Genomic DNA, 14,619 nt, shown 5'->3' with positions numbered 1-14,619 from the left:
CTCAACATGACCCTGGATCAGAATCTACTTCTGGAAAGACGCTGTCTGATGCTGGTTCTACCAAAGTTAAGTGCATCTTTTGTAAACTTTTGGTAACTGTTCCTCCAGCTGTTGTTTTTGATAACTGTCATGATAAACTTTCTAATGCAGATTGTATTTCCGTTAGTAATAATCCATTACCTGTTGTTGTTCCTTCAACATCTAATGTTCAGGATGTCCCTGTTAATGTAAAAGAATTTGTTTCTAAATCTATTAGGAAGGCTCTGTCTGTTATTCCTCCTTCCAGTAAGCGTAAAAGGTCTTTTAAAACTTCTCATATTTCAGATGAATTTTTAAGTGACCGTCATCATTCTGACTTTTCTGTTTCTGATGAGGATCTATCTGGCTCAGAAGATTCTGCCTCAGATATTGACACTGATAAATCTTCATATTTATTTAAAATGGAGTTTATTCGTTCTTTACTTAAAGAAGTGTTAGTTGCATTAGATATGGAGGAGTCTAGTCCTCTTGATACTAAATCTACTAAGCGTTTAAATTCGGTTTTCAAACCTCATGTAGTTATTCCAGAAGTTTTTCCAGTTCCTGATGCTATTTCAGAAGTAATTTCTAGGGAATGGAATAGTCTGGGTACTTCATTTACTCCTTCTCAAAGGTTTAAGAAATTGTACCCTGTGCCATCTGATAGATTAGAGTTTTGGGATAAAATCCCAAAAGTTGATGGGGCTATTTCTACTCTTGCTAAACGTACTACTATTCCTACAGTGGATAGTACTTCCTTTAAGGATCCTTTAGACAGGAAGCTTGAATCCTTTCTAAGGAGAGCTTATTTATGTTCAGGTAATCTTCTTAGACCTGCTATTTCTTTGGCTGATGTTGCTGCAGCTTCAACTTTCTGGTTGGAGGCTTTAGCGCAACAAGTGTCAGACCATAATGCTTATAGCATTGTTAAACTTCTTCAACATGCTAATAATTTTATTTGTGATGCCATTTTTGATATCATTAGAATTGATGTCAGATATGTCTTTAGCTATTTTAGCTAGAAGAGCTTTATGGCTTAAGTCTTGGAATGCAGATATGACTTCTAAGTCAACTTTGCTTTCTCTTTCTTTCCAAGGTAATAAATTATTTGGTTCACAGTTGGATTCAATTATTTCAACTGTTACTGGGGGGAAGGGAACCTTTTTGCCTCAGGACAAAAAATCTAAAGGTAAATACAGGGCTGCTAATCGTTTTCGTTCCTTTCGTCAGAATAAAGAGCAGAAGTCTGACCCTTCCCCTAAAGGAACAGTTTCCGTTTGGAAACCTTCTCCAGTCTGGAATAAATCCAAGCCTTTTAGAAAGTCAAAACCAGCTCCTAAATCCGCATTAAGGTGCGGCCCTCATTCCAGCGCAGCTGGTAGGGGGCAGGTTACGATTTTTCAAAGATGTTTGGATCAAGTCGATTCACAGTCTTTGGATTCAGAACATTTCTCAAGGATAAAGAATAGGTTTCAAGATCAGACCTCCTGTGAGAAGATTTTTTCTCTCTCGCATTCCAGTAAACCCAGCGAAGGCTCAGGCATTTCTGAAATGTGTTTCAGATCTAGAGTTGGCTGGGGTAATTGTACCAGTTCCAGTTCAGGAACGGGGTCTGGGGTTTTACTCAAATCTATTCATTGTACCAAAGAAGGAGAATTCCTTCAGACCAGTTCTGGATCTAAAAATATTGAATCGTTATGTAAGAATACCAACATTAAAAATGGTGACTATAAGGACTATTCTGCCTTTTGTTCAGCAAGGGCATTATATGTCCACAATAGATTTGCAGGATGCATATCTTCATATTCCAATTCATCCAGATCACTATCGGTTTCTGAGATTCTCTTTTCTAGACAAGCATTACCAGTTTGTTGCCCTTCCGTTTGGCCTAGCAACAGCTCCAAGGATCTTTTCAAAGGTTCTCGGTGCCCTTCTCTCTGTAATCAGAGAACAGGGTATTGTGGTATTTCCTTATTTGGACGATATCTTGGTACTTGCTCAGTCTTTACATTCTGCAGAATCTCATACGAATCAACTTGTGTTGTTTCTTCAAGAACATGGTTGGAGGATCAATTTAACAAAGAGTTTTTTGATTCCTCAGACAAAGGTAACCTTTTTGGGCTTTCAAATAGATTCAGTGTCCATGACTTTGTCTCTAACAGGAAAGAGACGTCTGAAGCTGGTTTCAGCTTGTCGAAACCTTCAGTCTCAGTCTTTCCCTTCGGTAGCTTTCTGCATGGAAATTATATATTATCACAAATAATATCCTTAAATCCCAATGTTCGGTCTTCTCTGACTTGGTAGTTGGATCACCATCGTTTAATTCAAGGGGCCTCTTTTGTTCGTCCAACCTGGACTGTGATCTCAACAGATGCAAGTCTTTCAGGTTGGGGAGCTGTATGGGGTTCTCTGACAGCGCAGGGGGTTTGGGAATCTCAGGAGGCGATATTACCAATCAACATTTTGGAACTCCGTGCGATTTTCAGAGCTCTCCAGTTCTGGCCTCTTCTGAAGAGAGAATTGTTTATTTGTTTTCAGACGGACAATGTCACAACCGTGGTGTATGTCAATCATCAAGGTGGGACTCACAGTCCTCAAGCTATGAGAGTAGTATCTCGGATACTTGTTTGGGCGGAATCCAGCTCCTGTCTAATTTCTGCGGTTCACATCCCAGGTGTAGACAATTGGGAAGCGGATTATCTCAGTCGCCAGACGTTACATCCGGGCGAATGGTCTCTTCACCCAGAGGTATTTCTTCAGATTGTTCAGATTTGGGGACTTCCAGAAATAGATCTGATGGCTTCTCATCTAAACAAGAAACTTCCCAGGTATCTGTCCAGATCCAGGGATCCTCAGGCGGAGGCAGTGGACGCGTTGTCGCTTCCTTGGAATTATCATCCTGCCTATATCTTTCCGCCTCTAGTTCTTCTTCCAAGAGTGATTTCCAAAATTCTATTGGAACGTTCGTTTGTACTGCTGGTGGCTCCAGCATGGCCTCACAGGTTTTGGTATGCAGATCTCATTCGGATGGCCAGTTGCCAACCTTGGGCACTTCCGTTAAGACCAGACCTTCTATCTCAAGGCCCATTTTTCCATCAGGATCTCAAATCATTAAATTTGAAGGTATGGAAATTGAACGCTTGATTCTTAGTCATACAGGTTTCTCTGACTCAGTAATTACTATGTTACAGGCTCGTAAATCTGTGTCTAGAAAGATTTATTATCGAGTCTGGAAGACTTACATTTCTTGGTGTTAGAATTTTACAGTTTCTTCAGGATGGTTTGGATAAAGGTTTATCTGCAAGTTCCTTGAAAGGACAAGTCTCTGCTCTTTCTGTTCTTTTTCACAGAAAGATTGCTAATCTTCCTGATATTCATTGTTTTGTACAGGCTTTGGTTTGTATCAAGCCTGTCATTAAGTCAATCTCTCTTCCTTGGAGTCTTAATTTGGTTCTGAGGGCTTTACAGGCCCCTCAGTTTGAACCTACGCATTCTCTGGATATTAAATTACTTTCTTGGAAAGTTTTGTTCCTTTTGGCCATCTCTTCTGCTAGAAGAGTTTCTGAGTTATCTGCTCTTTCTTGTGAATCTCCTTTTCTGATTTTTCATCAGGATAAGGCGGTGTTGCGGACGTCATTTCAATTTTTACCTAAGGTTGTGAATTCTAACAACATTAGTAGAGAGATTGTTGTCTCTTAATTGTGTCCTAATCCTAAGAATTCAAAGGAGAGATCTTTACATTCTTTGGATGTAGTCAGAGCTTTGAAATATTATGTTGAAGCTACTAAAGATTTCAGAAAGACTTCTAGTCTATTTGTTATCTTTTCTGGTTCCAGGAAAGGTCAGAAAGCTTCTGCCATTTCTTTGGCGTCTTGGTTAAAGTCTTTGATTCATCATGCTTATGTGGAGTCGGGTAAGTCCCCGCCTCAAAGGATTACGGCTCATTCTACTAGGTCAGTTTCTACTTCCTGGGCTTTTAGGAATGAAGCTTCTGTTGATCAGATTTGCAAAGCAGCAACTTGGTCTTCTTTGCATACTTTTACTAAATTCTACCATTTTGATGTTTTCTCTTCTTCTGAAGCAGTTTTTGGTAGAAAAGTACTTCAGGCAGCTGTTTCAGTTTGATTCTTCTGCTTATGATTTCAGTTTTTTTCATTATTAAGATTAAAACTTTTGATTTGGGTTGTGGATTATTTTTTCAGCGGAATTGGCTGTCTTTATTTTATCCCTCCCTCTCTAGTGACTCTTGCGTGGAAGTTACACATCTTGGGTATCTGCTATCCCATACGTCACTAGCTCATGGACTCTTGCTAATTACATGAAAGAAAACATAATTTATGTAAGAACTTACCTGATAAATTCATTTCTTTCATATTAGCAAGAGTCAATGAGACCCACCCTTTTTGTGGTGGTTATGATTTTTTTGTATAAAGCACAATTATTCCAATTCCTTATTTTTGATTTTTTTCGCTCCTTTCTTATCACCCCACTTCTTGGCTATTCGTTAAACTGAATTGTGGCTGTGGTGGGGGGTGTATTTATAGGCATTTTGAGGTTTGGGAAACTTTGCCCCTCCTGGTAGGAATGTATATCCCATACGTCACTAGCTCATGGACTCTTGCTAATATGAAAGAAATGAATTTATCAGGTAAGTTCTTACATAAATTATGTTTTTTGATTCACAAAGCTTATTTGGAGGCGGGCCTTCTCTGCCTCAACAAATTACAGCTCATTCTACTAGATCAGTCGCCACATCTTGGGCTTTCAAGAATGAAGCTTCGGTTGAATTAATTTACAAAGCAGCAACTTGGTCTTCTTTACATATATTTACTGAATTTTACCATTTTGATGTGTTTGCTTCTTCGGAAACAGCCTTTGATAGAAATGTTCTTCAGGCTGCTGTCTCAGTTTGATTCTAGTGCCTATAATTTGAGTTTTTTTAGTTTTTTTAAGAAAACGTAATTATTTTTTGGATTTAATTTATCAGCTGAAATAGCTGTTTTTATTTTATCCCTCCCTCTCTAGTGACTCGTGGACTTCCACATCTTGGGTATTATATCCCATACGTCACTAGCTCATGGACTTTTGCCACCTATATGAAAGAAAAACATAATTTATGTAAGAACTTACCTGATAAATTCATTTCTTTCATATTAACAAGAGTCCATGAGCTAGTGACGTATGGGATATACATTCCTACCAGGAGGGGCAAAGTTTCCCAAACCTTAAAATGCCTATAAATACACCCCTCACCACACCCACAAATCAGTTTAACGAATAGCCAAGAAGTGGGGTGATAAGAAAAAAGTGCGAAGCATATAAAATAAGGAATTGGAATAATTGTGCTTTATACAAAAAAATCATAACCACCACAAAAAAGGGTGGGCCTCATGGACTCTTGTTAATATGAAAGAAATGAATTTATCAGGTAAGTTCTTACATAAATTATGTTTTCTTTCATGTAATTAACAAGAGTCCATGAGCTAGTGACGTATGGGATAATGAATACCCAAGATGTGGATCTTTCCACACAAGAGTCACTAGAGAGGGAGGGATAAAATAAAGACAGCCAATTCCTGCTGAAAATAATCCACACCCAAAATAAAGTTTAATGAAAAACATAAGCAGAAGATTCAAACCGAAACCACTGCCTGAAGTACCTTTCTACCAAAAACTGCTTCAGAAGAAGAGAATACATCAAAATGGTAGAATTTAGTAAAAGTATGCAAAGAGGACCAAGTCGCTGCTTTGCAAATCTGATCAACTGAAGCTTCATTCCTAAACGCCCAGGAAGTAGAAACTGACCTAGTAGAATGAGCTGTAATCCTCTGAGGCGGAGTCTTACCCGATTTAACATAGGCAAGATGAATTAAAGATTTCAACCAGGATGCCAAAGAAATGGCAGAAGCTTTCTGGCCTTTTCTAGAACCAGAAAAGATGACAAATAGACTAGAAGTCTTTCGGAAAGATTTAGTAGCTTCAACATAATATTTCAAAGCTCTAACAACATCCAAAGAATGTAACGATTTCTCCTTAGAATTCTTAGGATTAGGACATAATGAAGGAACCACAATTTCTCTACTAATGTTGTTGGAATTCACAACCTTAGGTAAAAATTCAAAAGAAGTTCGCAACACCGCCTTATCCTGATGAAAAATCAGAAAAGGAGACTCACAAGAAAGAGCAGATAATTCAGAAACTCTTCTGGCAGAAGAGATGGCCAAAAGGAACAAAACTTTCCAAGAAAGCAATTTAATGTCCAATGAATGCATAGGTTCAAACGGAGGAGCTTGAAGAGCTCCCAGAACCAAATTCAAACTCCATGGAGGAGAAATTGACTTAATGACAGGTTTTATACGAACCAAAGCTTGTACAAAACAATGAATATCAGGAAGAATAGCAATCTTTCTGTGAAAAAGAACAGAAAGAGCAGAGATTTGTCCTTTCAAGGAACTTGCGGACAAACCCTTATCTAAACCATCCTGAAGAAATTGTAATATTCTCGGAATTCTAAAAGAATACCAAGAAAAATGACGAGTAAGACACCAAGAAATATAAGTCTTCCAGACTCTATAATATATCTCTCTAGATACAGATTTACGAGCCTGTAACATAGTATCAATCACAGAGTCAGAGAAACCTCTTTGACTAAGAATCAAGCGTTCAATCTCCATACCTTTAAATTTAAGGATTTCAGATCCGGATGGAAAAAAGGACCTTGCGACAGAAGGTCTGGTCTTAACAGAAGAGTCCATGGTTGGCAAGATGCCATCCGGACAAGATCCGCATACCAAAACCTGTGAGGCCATGCCGGAGCTATTAGCAGAACAAACGAGCATTCCCTCAGAATCTTGGAGATTACTCTTGGAAGAAGAACTAGAGGCGGAAAGATATAGGCAGGATGATACTTCCAAGGAAGTGATAATGCATCCACTGCCTCCGCCTGAGGATCCCGGGATCTGGACAGATACCTGGGAAGTTTCTTGTTTAGATGAGAGGCCATCAGATCTATCTCTGGAAACCCCCACATTTGAACAATCTGAAGAAATACCTCTGGGTGAAGAGACCATTCGCCCGGATGCAACGTTTGGCGACTGAGATAATCCGCTTCCCAATTGTCTACACCTGGGATATGAACCGCAGAGATTAGACAGGAGCTAGATTCCGCCCAAACCAAAATTCGAGATACTTCTTTCATAGCCAGAGGACTGTGAGTCCCTCCTTGATGATTGATGTATGCCACAGTTGTGACATTGTCTGTCTGAGAACAAATGAACGATTCTCTCTTCAGAAGAGGCCATGACTGGAGAGTTCTGAAAATTGCACGGAGTTCCAAAATATTGATCGGTAATCTCACCTCCTGAGATTCCCAAACTCCCTGTGCCGTCAGAGATCCCCACACAGCTCCCCAACCTGTGAGACTTGCATCTGTTGAAATTACAGTCCAGGTCGGAAGAACAAAAGAAGCCCCCTGAATTAAACGATGGTGATCTGTCCACCACGTTAGAGAGTGTCGAACAATCGGTTTTAAAGATATTAATTGATATATCTTCGTGTAATCCCTGCACCATTGGTTCAGCATACAGAGCTGAAGAGGTCGCATGTGAAAACGAGCAAAGGGGATCGCGTCCGATGCAGCAGTCATAAGACCTAGAATTTCCATGCATAAGGCTACCGAAGGGAATGATTGAGACTGAAGGTTTCGACAAGCTGTAAACAATTTAGACGTCTCTTGTCTGTTAAAGACAGAGTCATGGACACTGAATCTATCTGGAAACCCAGAAAGGTTACCCTTGTTTGAGGAATCAAAGAACTTTTTGGTAAATTGATCCTCCAACCATGATCTTGAAGAAACAACACAAGTCGATTCGTATGAGACTCTGCTAAATGTAAAGACTGAGCAAGTACCAAGATATCGTCCAAATAAGGAAATACCACAATACCCTGTTCTCTGATTACAGACAGAAGGGCACCGAGAATCTTTGTGAAAATTCTTGGAGCTGTAGCAAGGCCAAACGGTAGAGCCACAAATTGGTAATGCTTGTCTAGAAAAGAGAATCTCAGGAACTGAAAATGATCTGGATGAATCGGAATATGCAGATATGCATCCTGTAAATCTATTGAGGACATATAATTCCCTTGCTGAACAAAAGGCAATATAGTCCTTACAGTTACCATCTTGAACGTTGGTATCCTTACATAACGATTCAATAATTTTAGATCCAGAACTGGTCTGAAGGAATTCTCCTTCTTTGGTACAATGAAGAGATTTGAATAAAACCCCATCCCCTGTTCCGGAACTGGAACTGGCATAATTACTCCAGCCAACTCTAGATCTGAAACACAATTCAGAAATGCTTGAGCTTTCACTGGATTTACTGGGACACGGGAAAGAAAAAATCTCTTCGCAGGAGGTCTCATCTTGAAACCAATTCTGTACCCTTCTGAAACAATGCTCTGAATCCAAAGATTGTGAACAGAATTGATCCAAATTTCTTTGAAAAAACGTAACCTGCCCCCTACCAGCTGAACTGGAATGAGGGCCGTACCTTCATGTGAACTTAGAAGCAGGCTTTGCCTTTCTAGCAGGCTTGGATTTATTCCAGACTGGAGATGGTTTCCAAACTGAAACTGCTCCTGAGGACGAAGGATCAGGCTTTTGTTCTTTGTTGAAACGAAAGGAACGAAAACGATTGTTAGCCCTGTGTTTACCTTTAGATTTTTTATCCTGTGGTAAAAAAGTTCCTTTCCCACCAGTAACAGTTGAAATAATAGAATCCAACTGAGAACCAAATAATTTGTTTCCCTGGAAAGAAATGGAAAGTAGAGTTGATTTAGAAGCCATATCAGCATTCCAAGTCTTAAGCCATAAAGCTCTTCTGGCTAAGATAGCTAGAGACATAAACCTAACATCAACTCTAATAATATCAAAAATGGCATCACAGATAAAATTATTAGCATGCTGAAGAAGAATAATAATATCATGAGAATCACGATTTGCTACTTGTTGCGCTAGGGTTTCCAACCAAAAAGTTGAAGCTGCAGCAACATCAGCCAATGATATAGCAGGTCTAAGAAGATTACCTGAACACAGATAAGCTTTTCTTAGAAAGGATTCAATTTTTCTATCTAAAGGATCCTTAAACGAGGTACCATCTGACGTAGGAATGGTAGTACGTTTAGCAAGGGTAGAAATAGCCCCATCAACTTCAGGGATTTTGTCCCAAAATTCTAACCTGTCAGGCGGAACAGGATATAATTGCTTAAAACGTTTAGAAGGAGTAAATGAATTACCCAATTTATCCCATTCTTTGGAAATCACTGCAGAAATAGCATTAGGAACAGGAAAAACTTCTGGAATAACCGCAGGAGCTTTAAAAACCTTATCCAAACGTATAGAATTAGTATCAAGAGGACTAGAATCCTCTATTTCTAAAGCAATTAGTACTTCTTTAAGTAAAGAGCGAATAAATTCCATCTTAAATAAATATGAAGATTTATCAGCATCAATCTCTGAGATAGAATCCTCTGAACCAGAAGAGTCCAAAGAATCAGAATGATGGTGTTCATTTAAAAATTCATCTGTAGAGAGAGAAGATTTAAAAGACTTTTTACGTTTACTAGAAGGAGAAATAACAGACAAAGCCTTCTTTATGGATTCAGAAACAAAATCTCTTATGTTATCAGGAACATTCTGCACCTTAGATGTTGAGGGAACTGCAACAGGCAATGGTACATTACTAAAGGAAATATTATCTGCTTTAACAAGTTTGTCATGACAATTATTACAAACAACAGCTGGAGGAATAGCTACCAAAAATTTACAGCAGATACACTTAGCTTTGGTAGATCCAGCAGGCAGTGATTTTCCTGTAGTATCTTCTGGCTCAGATGCAACGTGAGACATCTTGCAATATGTAAGAGAAAAAACAACATATAAAGCAAAATAGATCAAATTCCTTATAAGACAGTTTCAGGAATGGGAAAGAATGCCAAATATCAAGCTTCTAGCAACCAGAAGCAAATGAAAAATGAGACTGAAATAATGTGGAGACAAAAGCGACGCCCATATTTTTAGCGCCAAATAAGACGCCCACATTATTTGGCGCCTAAATGCTTTTGGCGCCAAAAATGACGCCACATCCGGAACGCCGACATTTTTGGCGCAAAATAACGTCAAAAAATGACGTAACTTCCGGCGACACGTATGACGCCGGAAACGGAAAAGAATTTTTGCGCCAAAAAAGTCCGCGCCAAGAATGACGCAATAAAATGAAGCATTTTCAGCCCCCGCAAGCCTAACAGCCCACAGGGAAAAAAGTCAAATTTTTGAGGTAAGAAAAATATGATAATTCAATGCATAATCCCAAATATGAAACTGACTGTCTGAAAATAAGGAAAGTTGAACATTCTGAGTCAAGGCAAATAAATGTTTGAATACATATATTTAGAACTTTATAAATAAAGTGCCCAACCATAGCTTAGAGTGTCACAGAAAATAAGACTTACTTACCCCAGGACACTCATCTACATGTTTGTAGAAAGCCAAACCAGTACTGAAACGAGAATCAGCAGAGGTAATGGTATATAAATAAGAGTATATCGTCGATCTGAAAAGGGAGGTAAGAGATGAATCTCTACGACCGATAACAGAGAACCTATGAAATAGACCCCGTAGAAGGAGATCACTGCATTCAATAGGCAATACTCTCTTCACATCCCTCTGACATTCACTGCACACTGAGAGGAAAACCGGGCTCCAACTTGCTGCGGAGCGCATATCAACGTAGAATCTAGCACAAACTTACTTCACCACCTCCCTTGGAGGCAAAGTTTGTAAAACTGATTTGTGGGTGTGGTGAGGGGTGTATTTATAGGCATTTTAAGGTTTGGGAAACTTTGCCCCTCCTGGTAGGAATGTATATCCCATACGTCACTAGCTCATGGACTCTTGTTAATTACATGAAAGAAACATAATTTATGTAAGAACTTTCCTGATAAATTCATTTCGTTCATAATGGCAAGAGTCCATGAGACCCACCCAATTTTTTTGGGGCTATGATTTTTTTTATATAAAGCATTTTATTTATCCTTTTCCTCTTTGTTATGCTTTTACTCCTTTTTTTACACTTCACTAACTTGGTTATATGTTAAACTGAGGTATGAATGAGGTGGGAGGTGTATTTAAAGGCATTTGAGGTTTGGGAAACTTTGCCCCTCCTGGTAGGAATGTATAGCCCATACATTACTAGCTCATGGACTCTTGCCACCGAAATTAATTTATCAGGTAAGTTCTTGTTATCCAAACAAATTAACATCTTGTTTGCTGCTGTTGTTTTTCCATAAAACTCCACCGACCACATGCCTCATTTGGTGGAGCCAATATGGGCTTTAGTCTGCAAATGACAAGGATGTTAGTATGAAGTGCAGTATTTTGCAGTGCAGTTCTCAGCTGTTAAAGCCCATTAGGGAAAGGTATGTGGCAGGGTTAGCATTGAGAAGTCTGCTTGTTCATGTCTGAGAATTAGAAAAGCTAACATTTGTTAATTACATAATAAGAGGCAAACTAAATGCAAACTAAATAAAGTATATTGCAAAGTTATTTTACTGTGCATAATTTAACTGTTTATATTAAAATCTCAATTTGTGTGTGTGTGTGTGTATATATATATATTAATAAAATAAAGGTTTAGAAGTGTTTTACTGAAGTAAAATATTCTGCTGATATAAATTCCACTGTTTTCTCATGTTAATCAAATTGATATTAAAGGTATTTACATGACACAACTAAATAATGTCATTCCTTGATTCCAGTGCTTTATTTTAAGAACAAATTGCATTGATAAAAAAAGAAGGTTCCAAAAAAAAATGCTATTCACTCTGTAGAAAATCATTTACTGCACTCTAGTGGTAAATGTCTTAATTTCAGTTTAAATAATACAGAACATTTATATTTATAAATAAATAATAATAATAATGTGTTTGAAGTGAATATTTTAAAGTGTGTGTAATTTAGGTTGTTTTATTTTTTTATTTTGCAGGTTTACATTCCAAGCAGAGTGGCTCTTGTTCTTGAGAATACAGATAACTCCTAAGACTGGTCCTGCATTCGCAGCTAAATGCAAAAGCTGAATTTATCAGACGCTAAAAAGATTTCTAGCAATATCTTGTGTCACTGAATGTGCCTCACTACTGTATATTGCATAGTAGTTTACAAATTAGAAGACAGGAAGACAAAACATTGTATTTCATAATTTACAATATTTAATTTTTGTTTGTTCCTTTTTGAAGTAATTCCATTTTTGCATTGTATTTAAGGTACAAGGCACCTTTAACCCTTACAATTATTTAAAGTAGTCATATTGTTTATATTGGTCATTGGTTACATTTGAATCCCTGCCTGAAAAAAATATAATTTTATGATAAATTGTCCTCAACATTCTAAAAATCGGGTGTTTATCCAGCAATTTACCATACTGTCTTTTTGTTATTTTTTGCGTTACAAATGTCTGAATTGTGTTTTTGTCAAAGTAAACAATTTCTGACAATACTGAATATCCAGCATTCAGGTGATACATTTTATACAATATAAGAATTTAATCTCTGTGATTCCATTTTTAATGATGATACTGGAAAGATTAGTGAATTAGATTTGTAGATATAATACAGTTAAACACACAGTTTTTATGTATTTGTTCTTCCCTTCCTTTCCTCCATTTATACCCAAGGGTTATATATACTATAGAAACATCTTTTTTTTTTTCTTTCAAATACCAGCAAGACATTTTTTATAAATTAGAAATACTTTTGGGGAGATTATGCAAAGAAATATTTTTGTTAGATATATTCATTTTGTAAGATGACAATAAACAGGAAAACAATATAATTACTTTGAAATTGCACTTTAATTACATTATTTAATATTTTGAATGTTAAGAGAAACTTATTTAAAAAGTAATCATACCATAATACCAGATATAACAGTCTGTTTAAACACAAGAACAGATAAGAAAATATATTGGGGGGGGGATGTTTTTTTTTAATTAGTTTTGAACATTTTAAAATGTAATGCCAGTTTTATGATGATTTATTTTCATTAATAGTCTTATTTTTTTTATGTTTATGCAATGTTTTGTCTTCATGAGCTATCCTTAAGTAAACGTTACATTTGTCACTGTGTTGCCGTATACCTATGAGTTATTCATTTTTTTCATTGTCAAGTTAAACAACAAGTTAAATACAGTGGGCATTTAAAAGTGTATATGGTGCAAACCTCTAATATTTAATTTCATGATTAGTTCTACTTAATCTGTAATATGAGATCTTATATTTGTAAGTCAGTGTCCAAATGTTAGTTTAGCCAGTCAAATCAGGGGGGAAAAGTTAAATGCAGTGCTAGAATTAGCTTTATTTCATTGTGCTATTTTGGAGTTTATAGAGAATTGCTTTTTATAGATACCGTCTGTATTTGATTGCACAAATTTAACAAATTGTTTTTCATGTTCAAACTGTCATCTGGGCAAATTAAGTATGTTAATGTATCTGTTCTGCTTTACCGAATAAAAACGAACGCTAGTGGAAAAATAAGAAATCAAAATGGATTTTCTTTTTCTGTAGCATATTTCATATATGATTTGGTCACCAAGAAGATTAATTTACTGTTTACAACTATTTTCTTCCATACTTAACAGATAAGAAATGTAAGTTACCCCCCAACCTTTCCTTTTTAGTTTTTGTTTTTTAAAGGCAGTTCAGACAAAGGTTATTTATTTATCCATATAACCTAGGAAATTTACTTAACTTTCATTTCTTATATAGGGATTGTAACTATAAAATGTTTATGCTTAGAAAAAAACTCTTTTTAAATATTACTTTTAATTTCCCCATCCCCCCTGCATTTCATTTAATTTCATTTTGAAAATTGAGGGTTTTACAAATCTGATCTCTGAAAGAGCACACTTTCAGAGACTTACCTTGCCACATATTTTTACAATGCAGTGTTTTTATTTACAATAAGTAGATAAAGAAGTAGCAGTGATGTGAGGATCACAGTGCTTCTATAGGAGGCGCTAGCAGGCGTAGGGTATATATCATATAATATAATATGGTTCCCTATATAAACAACTTATACGGTTAAAATAACAATATATACAATGGTGTAATGAAAATGAAAGATGGAGCAGATGATACACAATTGGCAGATATGAATAAAACAATAAAACAATGTAACCATAAAATGATAAAAATAAAAAGTGTATAAAAACCAGCCAAACAAAGCCGGAGGAATAGTCCAGTGGATGTCTTCAACTTCCCAAAACTAGAAAGGCAGCTCTCTGTGGTCACCCAAGGTGATGATGTACTTCTGTAAAGATGAGATAAAAACAAACACAAAGGCGCCACATGTGTAGGTCAATAAAACCAAAAAGATCCAATTAGCGACAGAATAAGGGTACTCACAAGCAGGGCGGCACTCACTTGTGCCGGCAGAGGCAGGCTGGTATTTGCAGCAAACCAGCTGGCTGTGTGGCAGATCTGTACCAAATGTGGTCAGCGCTGGAGTTTGCTGGTAGTATTGCCTCTATCCGGTGTCCCAGAGTGTTG

The 14,619-nt window shown here is 37.1% G+C and overlaps 1 protein-coding gene across 1 annotated transcript in view; it reads left to right on the top strand.

Annotated features, from left to right (window-relative positions):
• Positions 1 to 13,615, top strand: part of GBE1 (1,4-alpha-glucan branching enzyme 1) — a gene marked incomplete in the record, with an annotated part of 419,714 nt that extends 406,099 nt beyond the window's left edge. Inside the window, 1 exon segment of the mRNA XM_053705194.1 lies at positions 12,060 to 13,615.
• Positions 13,616 to 14,619: the final 1,004 nt, after the last annotated feature.

The sequence above is a fragment of the Bombina bombina genome, chromosome 3 (assembly GCF_027579735.1).
Source record: "Bombina bombina isolate aBomBom1 chromosome 3, aBomBom1.pri, whole genome shotgun sequence".
In the NCBI taxonomy this organism is placed as follows: Eukaryota; Metazoa; Chordata; class Amphibia; order Anura; family Bombinatoridae; genus Bombina; species Bombina bombina.
Note: the sequence above shows the minus strand (reverse complement) of the source record. Positions and strands in the feature narration are given on the sequence as shown.